The sequence below is a fragment of the Aotus nancymaae genome, unplaced genomic scaffold (assembly GCF_030222135.1).
Source record: "Aotus nancymaae isolate 86718 unplaced genomic scaffold, 86718_ANA_hifiasm-v0.15.2.pri h1tg000014l, whole genome shotgun sequence".
In the NCBI taxonomy this organism is placed as follows: Eukaryota; Metazoa; Chordata; class Mammalia; order Primates; family Aotidae; genus Aotus; species Aotus nancymaae.
The window spans coordinates 75,559,304-75,574,089 of record NW_026988425.1 but is presented as its reverse complement, the minus strand read 5'-3'; the positions used below and the strand labels follow the sequence as shown (position 1 = coordinate 75,574,089).

Sequence of the window (14,786 nt, the reverse complement as noted above, 5' to 3'; positions counted from 1 at the left end):
GCATAAAGAAATAGTAAGTTGATTATATTAAGTATTTATTGTTCTATGCCTACAAAACATTTCAATGTTTAATTTTTTTTTTTTTTTTTTTTTTGAGACAGTCTCGCTCCATCACCCAGGCCAGAGTGCAGTGGTGCGATTTTGGCTCATTGCAACCTCTGCCTCCTGGGTTCAAGCAATTCTCTTGCCTCAGCCTCCTCAGTAGCTGGGATTACAGGCACCCGCCATCATACCCAGCTAATTTTTGTATTTTTAGTAGAAACAGGGTTACATCATGTTGGCCAGGATGGTCTCTATCTCCTGACTTCATGATCCACCCACCTCAGCCTCCCAAAGTGCTAGGATTACAGGTGTGAGCCACTGCACCCCTGGCCTCAATGTTTAATTTTTTTTTAATTCTTTTTTAAAACTTTACTACCAAAGAAATTCAGTTCTTCAGACCTTAAGAATTCATGTATTCTTCCACCCATTCAACCAATATTTATTGATTGTTTTATGAACTATTTTATGCAGAGGCAACTGTAAAGGTAAATTTCAGAGGCATTCTAACTGTGGCACTATCCAGAAGACACTACTAGCATGCATTCCAAAAGTTTATAATTAAGTAGGACAGAAAGACACAACTATTAGTAAGAAAGCCATAAGCCACACAAGCAATTAAAAAGTAACCAATTTAATAGTTTTAAGGTAGGCATAGATTTCCAGTTGTTTACTACATTCCCAAATTAATCTGTGAAGCTTCGGTTTTTCTTTTGCATTGTCAAATATCTATAACTTGATTTCTTTACATTGCTTTTCTTCTTTTAACAGATGCTTTTTTTTGAAAGCATAATCTTTACAGTCACATGGCTCTGAAGTACATTTTCCAAAAGAGAAAATTAAACGGCTAGCTCACTCTGAGCAAACTGATTTAAGAAAAGCCTTGGCTTTAAAAATTAGGTTTTCAGGATGTTTCAGAATGAACTCAAACAGCAAATCTGAATTGAAACTACACAATCACCTTTTTGGGTAGAACATTTGGATAGCCCTCAAACATCCTTAGATTTCACCAAACTTGCAGTAATTTATCTAATAATTGTAAGTTCCATGAAGGCAGGGACTAAGTTTGTCTTATTCACTAATAGATCAAGACAGACTAGAATGGTGTGTAACACAAAGTAATTTTTCAATAAATATTCATTAATTGACTGCTATAATATTTTTTAATTAATTTATTTTTTATTGTACTTTAGGTTCTGGGGTACATGTGCAGATCATGCAGGGTTGTTGCATAGGTACTTACATGGCAAGGTGGTTTACTGCATCCATCCCCCCATCACCTATATCTGGCATTTCTCCCCATGTTATCCCTCCCCAAACTCCCCACCCCCTGCTGTCTCTCCTCTAGCCCCCACAACAGACCCCAGTGTGTGATGTGTTCTCACTGTTCAACACCCGCCTATGAGTGAGAACATGCGGTGTTTGATTTTCTGTTCTTCTGTCAGTTTGCTGAGAATCATGGTTTCCAGATTCATCCATGTCCCTACAAAGGACACAAACTCTTCGTTTTTTATGGCTGAATAGTATTCCATGGTGTACATGTGCCACATTTTCCTTGGCCAGTCTATCATTGATGGGCATTTGGGTCGGTTCCAGGTCTTTGCTATTGTAAACAGTGCCACAGTGAACACATCTGTGCATGTATCTTTATAACAGAATGATTTATAATCCTTTGGGTATATACCCAGTTATGGGATTACTGGGTCAAATGGAATTTCTATTTCTAGATCCTTGAGGAATCGCCACATTGTCTTCCACAATGCTTGAACTAATTTACACTCCCACCAACAGTATAAAAGTGTTTCTACTTCTCCACGTCCTCTCCAGCATCTGTTGTCTCCAGATTTTTTGATGACCGCCATTCTAACTGGCGTGAGAAAAATATAGAACGCTTCATGAATTTGCGAGTCATCTTTGCACAGGGGCCACACTAATCTTCTCTGTATGGTTCCAATTTTAGTATACATGTGCTGCCGAAGCGAGCACGACTGCTATAAATTCTTAAATACTAAGGGAACCTAATAATAATAACTTATAAGTTATTTCACATCTATGCTAAATACCACACTATTGATTATTTATGCTTGCTGGTGCCAGTTCCAGTTAACATTAAGAAAAGAAAAACATTAGAGGGGAAAAGCAATTTATGAAAGAGCAACATTAAGCCTTCAATTTACATCATTTTCCAGTTAAAAATAACAAACCTCCGAAAGCACTTTAAATGGTTAATAAGTTTTCGGAAAACAAAACTACAATTTCTCAGTTTTTAATAGCTATCTGTGTCGTGAAATGTTTGGAGTCAATACAAAGCTTCATTGTTTTCATAGGTTGACTTCTGTCAACCTAAGACATTTGCTAGTGATTTCTTCATAGAGATTTCTAAGGATTTTTGAAATTTTCATTGTTTTTTTATTTTACTCAACTGTTAATAAAATCTAGACTTTTTACAAAGCTTAGACAGGATTTCACTGAACTAGTATAAATTTAATAATGGACCAAATAAATATAATACAGAACCTTTTTAAAAGAAGTGGTATAGCGAATCTTTCAGCTTATTTTTTTAAAAAAATATATTACCAGCATATTACCTGCAGTGACTCTACATTACCTGGTTAGAACTAGGACAAGATCACTAGCTTGACTAGTAAGTCAAAAACAAAATCCGATCAAATTGGCAGAATTAATTATTAGCATGATTATCTGGTGAATTTGGTAGATAAGGAACAGTAATATATACCACAAACTTTCTCTCTCTGATCGTTAACAGGGGTAGGAAGAAGAACTTAGCTGAATTTATTTGACAATGATAAATCTTTCCACTTCATTTTGCCAATGCAAGCTTAATCGCAGAAAAGTCTGGAATAATTTTGATACATTGGGAAAAAACATTCTATTTTCACTCCAATACATCAATGTTGATGCCTCTGTGATATAATTTGGCCAGTTTGTAGTTGTTCCATGAAGAGGAAACTAGAAGGCTAAATTTCAGAGGCATTCCTTGAAAACTGTGAAATGATTAAAAAAAAAAAAAAGATTTCCAGATTTGCAACACTAGACATGTCCTAACTAGCTTGAAAACTGAATGAGATTAGGCAGCACTTTCATTTAGAAGGAATAAGAAAAATATTATACCAAATGGTGCTATAACTAAGAAAATGTTTATATTGAATTAATAAAAGATCCTAGAAGAATTCCAAACTTGAGTCTGTTAGTCATTGCCTTGATAACTATGGGCAGGTCACATAACAATTCTGTAAAAGTTTATTTCTAAATCCATCAAAGTAGGTGGGGAAAAATTAGACTAAGTAGTTACTTCTGGTATAAAAAAGTCACAGATTCTATAATTTACCTTACTGTGCTTTTTAAAAATGATTATATTATTTGGTAAGATAGACTAAATGCACTTTCAGACCATTGTGAAGCACTTTTAAGTTAGTATTGGGTCAAAAAGTATTGGCCAGATTAGAAAGTTTTTCTTTAGAATTTTCATTTCCAAACATCCACGTTTCCTTTATGTTGTTCCGCTTCATGTTATTTATGATTTTTCAAAATTTTCAACAAAAATCTCATAAGGTTTTTATTTTTAAAATGACTCATTTGTATATCCTTTGGTTATTAATGCTCAAAATTAGACAATTAAAAGCTAAAGTTACTTTGAGCATCAATTTGACAAAAATAATAATAACTGGGAAATTTATCATGATTTATTATGAATGCATTTTTTAAATGAAATTTTATATTAATGAAGACTGTTTAGCTATCTTCAAATTACAGTTAACAATGATTACTAGCAATGCGTTAAGTCCTTATTTTGAACATGCTCTCTTAGTAATGTGCTCAGGACAAAGCTTTCTTAATGTCACTGTCCACAAAACTTGTCATGCTGCAAAGAAGGAATCCGTCTCAATGCCTTTCAAAACTTCATCTTGCAAATCTAATCAGTACCACATAAAAAGTTCTTAAGTCTGTCTAATAATTATCTGCATCTCCAATACTTCCACAGTTTCTTTCTTAGATTCCTGCTATAGTTTATACATGGCCAAGCAGATAAAAATAATTCTCATTAAAACGTCTAGGAGAATTTTTCTAAAAATGGAAGTCTGATCAAGTCAGGTCCTTTTCTATTGACTTCAAGACAAAAATAAAACTCCCTAAAGTATTTTTTAAAATGTCATTCTGTTCTGGGTCAGCTTACTTCTACAACCATACTGAATTTTGTTAGATGTACTATTCTTTCAATCTGCTCCTGGACTTTGCACATATGATCAATCTTATGCCAGAAAGAGTGTTCTGCCACCTATTACTCAACTCTCACTCACCGTTGTCTCAATGAAGATATCACTTCTGTCAGGAGGACTTTGCTGATTCCAAAGTCTCCTCTGTGCCCACATAGCCTAGCAACTTTCTCTACTCTTATTACTGCAGTATAAAGAAGTGGTAAAGGTCACTGACTCAGAAGAATAATTGATAAAAAAAAAATGCATAATGTTTTGAGTTCTCTTAGTAAGCAGTATACACTAGAGTTGAATATCATTGTAAAGCCTGCACAAAGTAATCCCATTTAATCAAAACTACCTTTGAAAATTTCTTAAATTACCATTAAATAGAGTAATATACTGTGCTATGTATATAACTTAGTATGGTCTACATGCATAAATATTTAATAAATACCACAGTAAATAGTTTCATTTAAAAAATTGTATTCTGAAAGAAAATCGCTCAAGGTTTTCAATTATATAAACATATCATCAATACAGAAAGCTTCAACTTGCTAGTTCAATGGCATCATCTAAATCTTCTGTGTATGGCATATCGGTTCCTCTGATGCTTCCTTGGTCAGATTTCTTGATAGTTCCCAATTAATTTTTCATTGTTTTCCTTTCCCTAAGACAATGGTCCCCAACCTTTTTGGCACCAGGATCAGGGTCTCATGGAAGACAATTTTCCATGGACCGGGTGAGGTTGGGGGGATGATTTTGTCACTGATTTGACAGGAGGTGGAGCTCAGGTGATAATTCTTGCTGGTTAACTCCTCATCTACTGCTGAGTGGCCCAGTTCCCAACAGGCGATGGACCAGAACTGGTCTGCCGCTTGGGGGTTGAGGACTCCTGCTGTAAGATATGGATGCAGGCATCCTCATCTTACTTGGTTGGCTACCTAAATAGTGTTTATGATTCCTTGTCAATAGCCCCAAATCTTTAGTTATGCATATTTGTTCGTAAGTTTTTCCAACTGGTATTAACTCCTGTCAGGTTTGATTAAATCCGCTGATTTTGGAACTAAATTTGTTAAGCAGAATTGAAGACAATCAGCAGAACTATTTTAAAATATTTTCTTTTTCCTTTCTAAAATCTATATTTACCTAGCAAACACAATTAAAGAAGGCAAATTCAGTTTAAAAAGGTTAATGTATGTCTGTCACTCCACTATGATCCATAAACAGCTAGGAAGTCCAAATTTCAATCTCATAAGGTATTTTAATCTTGAAACTGGAAGTGGGGACATCAGATCATAGTAAACCTCATAAAGTTATCTATCTTACTATCTAAATTCATAAAATGTGCTTTTGTGCAAAATGTATTTATCTTATAAGTTAAAATGCACAGTCTTACCTTAAAGGATTGATAATTTTGTAATATTACCATTTTGTATAAAATGGACAAAAATGAGAAAAGACTACCTAAATAAAAAGAATATTTCCAATGAAGTAAATGTTTCATGTATGCACACATTTTTAAATTTATAATTCTTCCATAATAAACTGACATTTAGAAAAATGGTTTGTCATGTTGCTTGGTACATATTAGGTGCCCCCAAAAATTATTGTTTAATAAAAACAGAACCAAGGAAAATACTGAAGATTATGTAAGTAGAATATAAAAGACAGGAAACCTTTTCTAATTAAATGTAGACAAACAAAAGTAACTAAATTCTGTCTGATTTGTTAATCTATAAACATAATTTCTTTTTAAAAAGTCTGTAATTTTCATTATAAGGCCAACAATGTATTCAAAGCCTAACACATTAAACTGGAGTCGGCATTTAAAATGACCCTGTGGCGAATATTCTAGTCTTGTACAAAGGAGTATATTATTTGTAAATAATGGTTACCAGAAATCTTAGCCAAGGAATATAGTTACACAAGGGACGTTAACATAACACAGCTGGAAAAGTACAGAAGAAGAAAGAAAAAGTCTGTATTTTTGTTATTGTTCAGCTAGATGAATAGATTCATAGATAGATACAGATATCTATATACATATTGGCATATCAGTTGGAAAATAAAAAATATAAATGCTACAAGTAAAAGTGAGAAGTATTATGCCTAACTTAATAGAAAAAAGGACAATGATAGAAAAAAATTACCTTGCAAGAAACTTTGATAAAGAGATTTTTATCTATAGAAAAATAAAGGTAAAAGAAATAGTGACCTTCAAGAATGAGTATTTAATAGACAATAATCTATTTCTTATAGGTCATATGATTGTTGCAGAGGGAAGGAGAGGAGATTAAGAAAAAGACAGTAAGAGGACAGATGGAGGGGGAGAGTGGGAAAAGTGGGGAAAGGAGGTGAGATTGAGAAATACATTTTTACTGAATCTTTTCTAAAATTAATCTGTATTATCTTCATTGATCAAATAAGATATTTTCAAATGTCATTCAAACAATTATTTACACTATACATAGCTGTTTTTTAGATAAGTAACTTTTAAATACAAATATAAAGTAGATATCAAATGAACTCTATTTGGAAATCTAAATAAACTGACAAATTTTAGCATCTATTAATTTTCAGCCAAAAAATCTTACACAATTATCAAAATGTCATCTTTGTCTAATTTCTCCTTAATTTATCTTTATTCATGCATTTCTATGATGACAGCAACATTATATTCCTAGGTTTCTAGTAGCTACATATTTCTATTTTGTTTATATTTTCAGATAGTAAATTATTTTAAAATCTACTAATTACAGATAATTATATTAAACATGATAGGTACAAAGGTCAATAAGGTCATATAACTCACTTCCTAGACTCCTTTCTCCAAGTCTACAGAGCAACAGTATAATTTCAAAATCTCTTGTTTCAGTAATTATAATAAAGAAAATAGCATACTTTAATGATTTAAGCCCTGAATAGTTTTTTTATTACTAAAACACCTGTTACTTTTTTACAATTTATTTTCATTAAATACAGAAGAATGTTGATTTTGTTACCCGAGGACATCAAAAGCTAAGAAAACAAACTTTTCTTAATAGAACCATTCTCAGAACACTTTTCTCAACACAAGTGATTTTAACATGCTGCTCCTTCTCAGGATGGGGTTTTTATAAAGTGGTTTACATTACTGTTCCAAGCTGGTGTGATTTATCTGTTATATGTTGTTAATATGTATGCATATTTAACTTCAAAACAGTAGTATGATTAGTATGAAATATATAAAATTGATTTCAGCAAAAACCAATTTCTAAGAAGTTAAATTTAATTCTATGCAAAACTTACGTTAATGATGGATTCAATTTTTTTTTTTTTGAGATGGAGTCTCGGTTTGTTGCCCAAGCTGGAGTGCAGCAGCACGATCTAGGCTCACTGCAACCTCCACCTCCCGGGTTCAAGCCTCAGCCTCCTGAGTAGCTGGGATTACAGGTGCCCACCACTGCATCCAGCAAATTTTTGTATTTTTAGTAGAGACAGGGTTTTGCCATGTTGGCCAGGCTGGTTTTAAACTCCTGACCTCAGGTGATCCACCCACCTCGGCCTCCCAATGTGCTGGGATTACAGGCGTAATCCTCAATTTCTCAAGAAGAAATTACTAGCTTTCCACATTGGAAAACTGTTTGTGCAGGACTGTGCTTCCTAAAAGAAAAAAAATATAAGAGGTGAGCCCTAGGACCACTCTGTCTTTCTACCTGCTGTACTTTCCAGACCTCAGCACAGGGATGTAGGTGGAGCCCACGCAGACCACAATGACCTCATTCAACTAAAGAGGCACAAAGTAGAGCTTGGTGCTGTTGAAATAGCTGGAATTTACAAGGCAAAGCAGTGGAAAAGCGTTAACTACACAAAAAATGAGCCCCAAAAGGAGTTATCATAAGTCACTGGATGCAAATTAAGCTGAACAGGCACAGAGCAAGGCTGAAGACCTGGCAGAAAATAGCTAACTGAAGAGCCATGAGCTATGATTTGAATAGAAATCCAGATGTCACAAATAGTAAGAGATGTAGAACTTCCAATAAACAGTGTAAAAAACAGAACTTCCAATAAACAATGTAAAAAAATCACTAAAATGCTGAGCACTCAAATGACACTCCTAAAAGGTCTATACCAATTAATTAATTTTCTTCTTTTTTGTAAGCTTAACTCTAATTAAGCTTACAAAAAAGAAGAAAACAGATCAAGCTGACTTTCCAGTAAAATGTCTGCCAGAACAAAACTCAACGATCTTTAAAGAGAGACAACAAAACCGTATAACATAGAAATCAGAATGTCTAGTATATAATAAAAATTACTGAACATGTGAAATAACAGGAAAATATGACCCATAAAGAAGAAATCACTAATACTTTAAGTACATAATGAGTAGAGTTTTTTTTTTCTATTATATACACCATTATATAATAGTACAATCCTTGAAATAATAGAAAAATATCTTTTAAATTAGTTACACCACTTCAATTCCAAAAACATTTTAACTTTGCACATTATTTTTAAAAGATATGCTCTAAGACACTGCCTTCATCTGCCACATCCCCAATATTACTTCCTCCATTCTCTATTAATTTACATTTTCTCAGTGACAGGCATGCAGCAGTGATTCTAAGTTCTGCAGAACCCTGAACAACTTTCTGCTTGTAATTAGGAATGCTGAGTAGGTCAACAAAGCTAGCACACACCTTCCTGTTTTGTCCTTCCCTGCCCTACAACATTAAAATGTGTTTCCAATTTTCCAATCTCTTGCTTCCTTTATCCTGCTGACAATGGTTTCAGGATCAATAGTCTCCCTTCTGGTATCTCTTTCCTAGCTCTCATTCTCATTAAATGGATCCACGATCCTTTCCAGGGTAACTGCATGATGCACACTGCCTTTTTTCTTGGCAAGAAGTTTCTTTTAAAAAACTGAATAGTATTCCCCCAAGATTCTTAAGTCCTAAATCTCCAGCACACCTCAGAATATGACTGTCTCTGGAAATAAGTCCTTAAAATGGATATATAATGTTAAGTGAGGTCAAGGAGGTGGGCCCTAATCTAATAAGTCTGATGTCTTTATAAGAAGAGGAAGAAACACTAGGGAAATGCATGTACAGTGAAGAAAGTTGCCATGTGCAAGTCAAGGAGAGATGTCTTAGGAGAAACCAAATCTGCTGACATCTTGATCTTTGACTTCCAGTCTCCAGAAATATGAGAAAATAAATTTCTGTTGGTAAGCCTCCAGTCTGTAGTATTTTGCTATGGCAGCCCTAGCAAATGAATACAACCTTGAATATATTTTCATTTGTCCTGGAGTGTTCACTCACCTTCTTCATTATTGTTAAACTAACTCGATGGCATCACTTCCATTAAAACATCATTCTCTTTCCTTGAAGTAATACAAGCATATATAGTCAGAATGTTTACCAACTACTGCTACCTGTAGACTATCATTCCAGTGTTACAACAGTCTTCATAGAAAAGTTTAATTTTGCACATAAATGATACATTGAGAGAGAGAGAGAGAAGAAAAATAAGATGAGAGAAAGATATCATAATTGAAAATATAAACAGCAATGTGGTGTTATAGACATTAGTTTAAGAGCTGGTTATATATGATACCTGGTTTTGAATCCAAGTTGCCCTGCTTGCCATCTGTGTAATCTTGAGCAAGCTACTTAATCTCACTATGGATAAAAACAGAACCTACTTCATATTTTTGTTGTGAGTAAAATTTATTAACAATTGTAAAGCAGTTAGCTTGGCACATTAGTTGTTATACAAGTGCTAGCTATTACCAAGGGAATTGATTTTGGATTGGATTCCTAAGGGAGTAAGTGCAGGAAAGAGGGCCTTGGTGATGGGAAGGTTAAAATAGCAAGTGTTGATTATATATACATTAGAAATTTGGAGGTAAATGAAGGTTAGATTCAATAACAATTTTTAAAATAAGCTGAAGCTGGGCATGGTAGTGCACACTTGTAGGCCCAACAGTTACGTGGGAGGCTGAGGTAGGAGGATCACTTGAGCCCAGGAATTCAAGGCTGCAGTGAACTATGGTCACACCATGACTTTCCAGCACAGGCAACAAAGTGAGACCCTGGTCAAAAAAATAATAATAAAACAAAATGAAAATAAAATAAGTAGAGCAAGAGATAAGTACTTCTTGTCTATTTATTTTAAGATAAAGGAGAATTGTGCATGCTTATAATCTCAGAACCTAATATTTACAATCTCATACATTTATCGAAAGTAAGAAATAGAATAATTATCAATGAAGCAAAACACTGAAAGAGATTAAGGAAATTAAAAGTGCTGAGTACAGGAACAAACAAGGGTAAGTAGTGTTTCATGCAAGGTTTGTGTTAGCTTACACACACACACACACACACAAATGTGTATATGGGTGACCCTGGGACAATATGGATTTGCACTGTGAGGATCCATTTATATGTGATTTTTTTAAAAATAAAAGTTACACTGAATGTGCCTGTCTCTCCTGCTTCCCCTTCCTTCTCTTCCACTTCTTCCCTCTCTGCCACCCTGAGACAGCAAGACCCCTCCTCCTCCTCCTCCTGCTCTTCCTCAACCCACTTAACAAGAATGCAAAGGATTCTCTTTTTGAGAATCCACCTCCACTTAATGAACAGTAAATATATTTTCTCTTCCTTATGATTTTCTTAATAACATTTCTTTTTCTCTAGCTTACTTTATTGTAAGAATATATAATAGTATATATTACATAAAACACAAAATATTTGTTAATCAACTGTTTATATTATCGGTGAGCCTCTGGTCAACAGTGGGCTAATAGTAAAGACTTGGACAAGTCAAAACTTCTCTGTGGTATTCTGATTGTGTGGGAAGTGAGCACCCCTAACCCTGCATTGTACAAAGATCAACTGTACTTGATGGAAAGGTGAAATATATTCTTACTGTGGGTCTCAGTAAAAAGTTAAACTTTTTAATCTAGAGTATATGACATTTTTGAAAGGCGGATTTTTTTTTCCTGAAATGAGAAGAAAAAAAACATCAGTGAACTGAGAGTAGAGAAGTACTATTTTATTTAAAAAATTAATTCATTTGCATATTATATTCATCACACAAAAAGATTTCTGTAAAACTATGTTGTGCTTCTTGAATTTCAATATAAATCACTAATATGACTGCAATGATTTAATAAACACATTAACTTAAAAATCCTACAACTAAAATTTTTATTTTCTTATTTTATGTTTGTATTACTGATTTTTTATTTTTATTTTTTTTGAGACAGAGGCTCACTTTGTTGCCCTGACTGAAGTGCACTGGTGTGATCTGGGCTCACTGCAACCTTCGCCTTCCTGGGTTCAATCGATTCTCGTGCTTCAGTCTCCCAAGTAGCTGGCATTACAGGTGTGTGCCACCATGCCTGGCCAATTTTTGTATTTTTAGTAGAAACGGAGTTTTGCCATGTTGGCCAGGCTGGTCTCAAACTCCTGACCTCAAGTGATCCACCTGCCTCAGCCTCATAAATGCTGGGATTTCAGACATTAGCCACTGAATCTGGCGCTGAATTTTTAACTCAGTGAATGAATCACTTTTACAAAGTCCAGTGGGACACTTGCAAGATGTCAATTAAATATAACCACTGGTTTTCACATACTTGTGAAAATACTTGGGTTACCTTAGAAATCTCTCAAATACAATCTTTATTCTTCCTGACACTGGTCTTAGTGGGTAAGTTTTAGACCTTTCAATATACCATGGTACTGGCTTTTCCTGGTGATCTCACTCACTTTTAAACTTCTGCTATCTTGTCCATACACAAATACAGAATCTACCTTTGTGTGTTTTGTACCTCTGGATACAGAATTCCAAGTGTTTCCTGGACATTTTTTTGTGGTCTCCAAAGTAAAAGTTCAATATGTAACCATTTTACATCATTAGTTTTGATTACTATCTTTACCATCTACCTATTAGTTTAAGGTAGAAATCTAAAAGTCAGAATGCCTCCATTCATAATAATAAGCAAATAATTAAGTTCTGTCAATTCTATCTCCAAATAGTTCTCAGCTCTCCCCTTTATCTCTGAGGACACTGTTTTAGTTCAGATCATCACTTTTCTCTTGTTTTTAATCCAATACACTTTTTAATTTATCTCTGCCTTTTGGGTCTTCTCTCTCTACTCATTCTCCACACTTCAGTCTGAGTTACCTTTCTAAAATGTCAGTTTAATTTTAATACTCTGAGGCTTTCAATCCAGCTTATTTCTCACCACTCTGCCACACACAGTCTGAGTCAGTCACAGAGCCTCTCCCCATTCCCTGAATATGTTCTATTCTTTTGCATTCATTTATTGAGTCAGGGTCTCACTCTGTCACCCAGCCTGAAGTACAGTGGCAAGATCATGGCTCACTGCAGATTTGAACTCCTGGGCTCAAGTGATCCTCACGCCTTACCTTCCTGAGTAGCTGGGACTACAAGTGCATGCCACCACTCTCGGCTAAAGTGCTTTTTTTTTTTTCCCCTGTAGAGCCAGGGTCTCACTATGTTGCCCAGTCTTGAACTCCTGGACTCAATCAATCCTCCTGCCTCAGCCTCCCAAAGTGCTGGGATTACAGGTATGCGTCACCACACCTGTCACTGTTCTTTTACTTTAAAACAAAAAGAAAAATATCTTCATGCCTTTTCATATCTTATTCTCTCTACCTGGAATGTCCTGTGCTACCCTCTTGACCTGCTCACTTTAGCTCTCCTGCTCACCTCTTAATATATAGTTGTAGCATAAACTTCTCTATAAATCATAGGTAAAGAGTCATTTCTTCCTCTTTTTCTCCACTGCACTTTCTGTGAAGCAGTTAAACATTCATTCATTAATCATTTATACATTTAACATATATTAAGTACCATCTATGACAGAAGCACCATATTAACACTTGCAACTTTGCACTGCAACTAATTGTTTAGATTTGTTTATATCACGCCCAATATCTAATAGGCATTTAACAAATGTTAGAGTACATAAATTGATACTTTCTAGCACAGTATTTTCTTCTACCCTGCAATTATTTCTATTCTCCCCAGCAAAATTTAAAATTCTGTGAGAAGAGAATCATTAGGCATTTAATTATTAATGACAGTCTAGTGTGAAAAGGAATTAAACATATTTTCTAAAGAGATACCAGCTTACTTAGGAGCTGCCTGAAACTTAGCACCCATTTGTGGTCTTCTAGCAGCTGTTTCTTAAAGGAAAGGTTGACATTACTTTGCCTAGTTCTTTATACTTCAAAAATTCTCTTAAAAATTTTTACATTTTCGGTGACAATGATTGAATTTTTTTTGTTACTGATAAACCTGAAGTCCACTTAGCTAAAAAGAAAAGCATACAACCTTACTTCTTTTATGAAAACTAAAATGATTCAGAGAAAGATGAAACATCATCATCAGAAAAATCTCATATACAGTTCTCTCTATATATGAATTATTACTTTGTATCTTAGTAATTATTAGTGTTTGTATGTATTTTTTTTTTTTTTTTTTTTTTTTTTTTTTTGAGATGGAGTTTCGCTCTTGTTACCCAGGCTGGAGTGCAATGGCGCGATCTCGGCTCACTGCAACCTCCGCCTCCTGGGTTCAGGCAATTCTCCTGCCTCAGCCTCCTGAGTAGCTGGGATTACAGGCACGCGCCACCATGCCCAGCTAATTTTTGTATTTTTAGTAGAGACGGGGTTTCACCATATTGACCAGGATGGTCTCGATCTCTTGACCTGGTGATCCGCCCGCCTCGGCCTCCCAAAGTGCTGGGATTACAGGCGTGAGCCACCGCGCCCGGCCTGTTTGTATGTATTTTTGTCTCATTCTTTAATATTTATTTTTGTCTTATTTAAATTTAGGCTGCAAGCTAGAGAATTTGCTCAGGATAGAGCTTGTGCACATTTAATAACATCTACTGACCCAGATAAACACTAAAATAATTAGAATACAGCAGCTTTGTCCAAATTTTGAAGACTCCCCAGGGGTGTGAAGGCTCATTGTTTCTCCCAACAACTAACATTTATCTGAAGCCTAACAGATCTTTTCCCAAAATCAAAAGCATTCATTAAGGAGGCAAGATCTCATTTTCTGAGGACTGCCACTAGTAAGGTAATAAGGTAAGTCATACTTACATTATTCTGATATAGGAGAAATGTTCTAGCTCAGGCCAGATGACTTCATAACCATCATAAGTTTCCCTTTGATTACATTTCTAGATTATCCTTCCTGATGGGCAGAATTATTGAACACTGTAAGGCTTCTCAAAAATCAGACAGAAGAAGCTGGGCATGATAGAGTGCATTTGTAGTGGGGAGGTTTAGGTGGGAGGATCCCTGAACCCAGGAGTTCAAGGCTGTACTATGCTAACTTATGATATCTTCACAAAACTATTATCAATTTCTATGAAGATTAATTCCAAGAATATTTTAAAAATATTTAATTACCACAATGAATACTATCGCCGTATTTTCTTTAAATTTTTTTTGAAAATTTAGATAAAATAGTAATATCGGTAGTTTAAAAATTATTTTATTATGGATA

General features: G+C 34.7%; 1 protein-coding gene and 1 non-coding gene across 6 annotated transcripts in view; both read right to left on the bottom strand.

Annotated features, from left to right (window-relative positions):
- The window catches only part of XRCC4 (X-ray repair cross complementing 4), a 273,654-nt gene that overhangs the window by 111,528 nt on the left and 147,340 nt on the right, over positions 1–14,786 (bottom strand). The gene's annotated exons all lie outside the window — the stretch shown is intronic.
- Positions 1,917–2,025, bottom strand: LOC135274952 (U6 spliceosomal RNA). Its single transcript, XR_010342694.1, has one exon. It is a non-coding gene; the product is annotated as a U6 spliceosomal RNA (small nuclear RNA).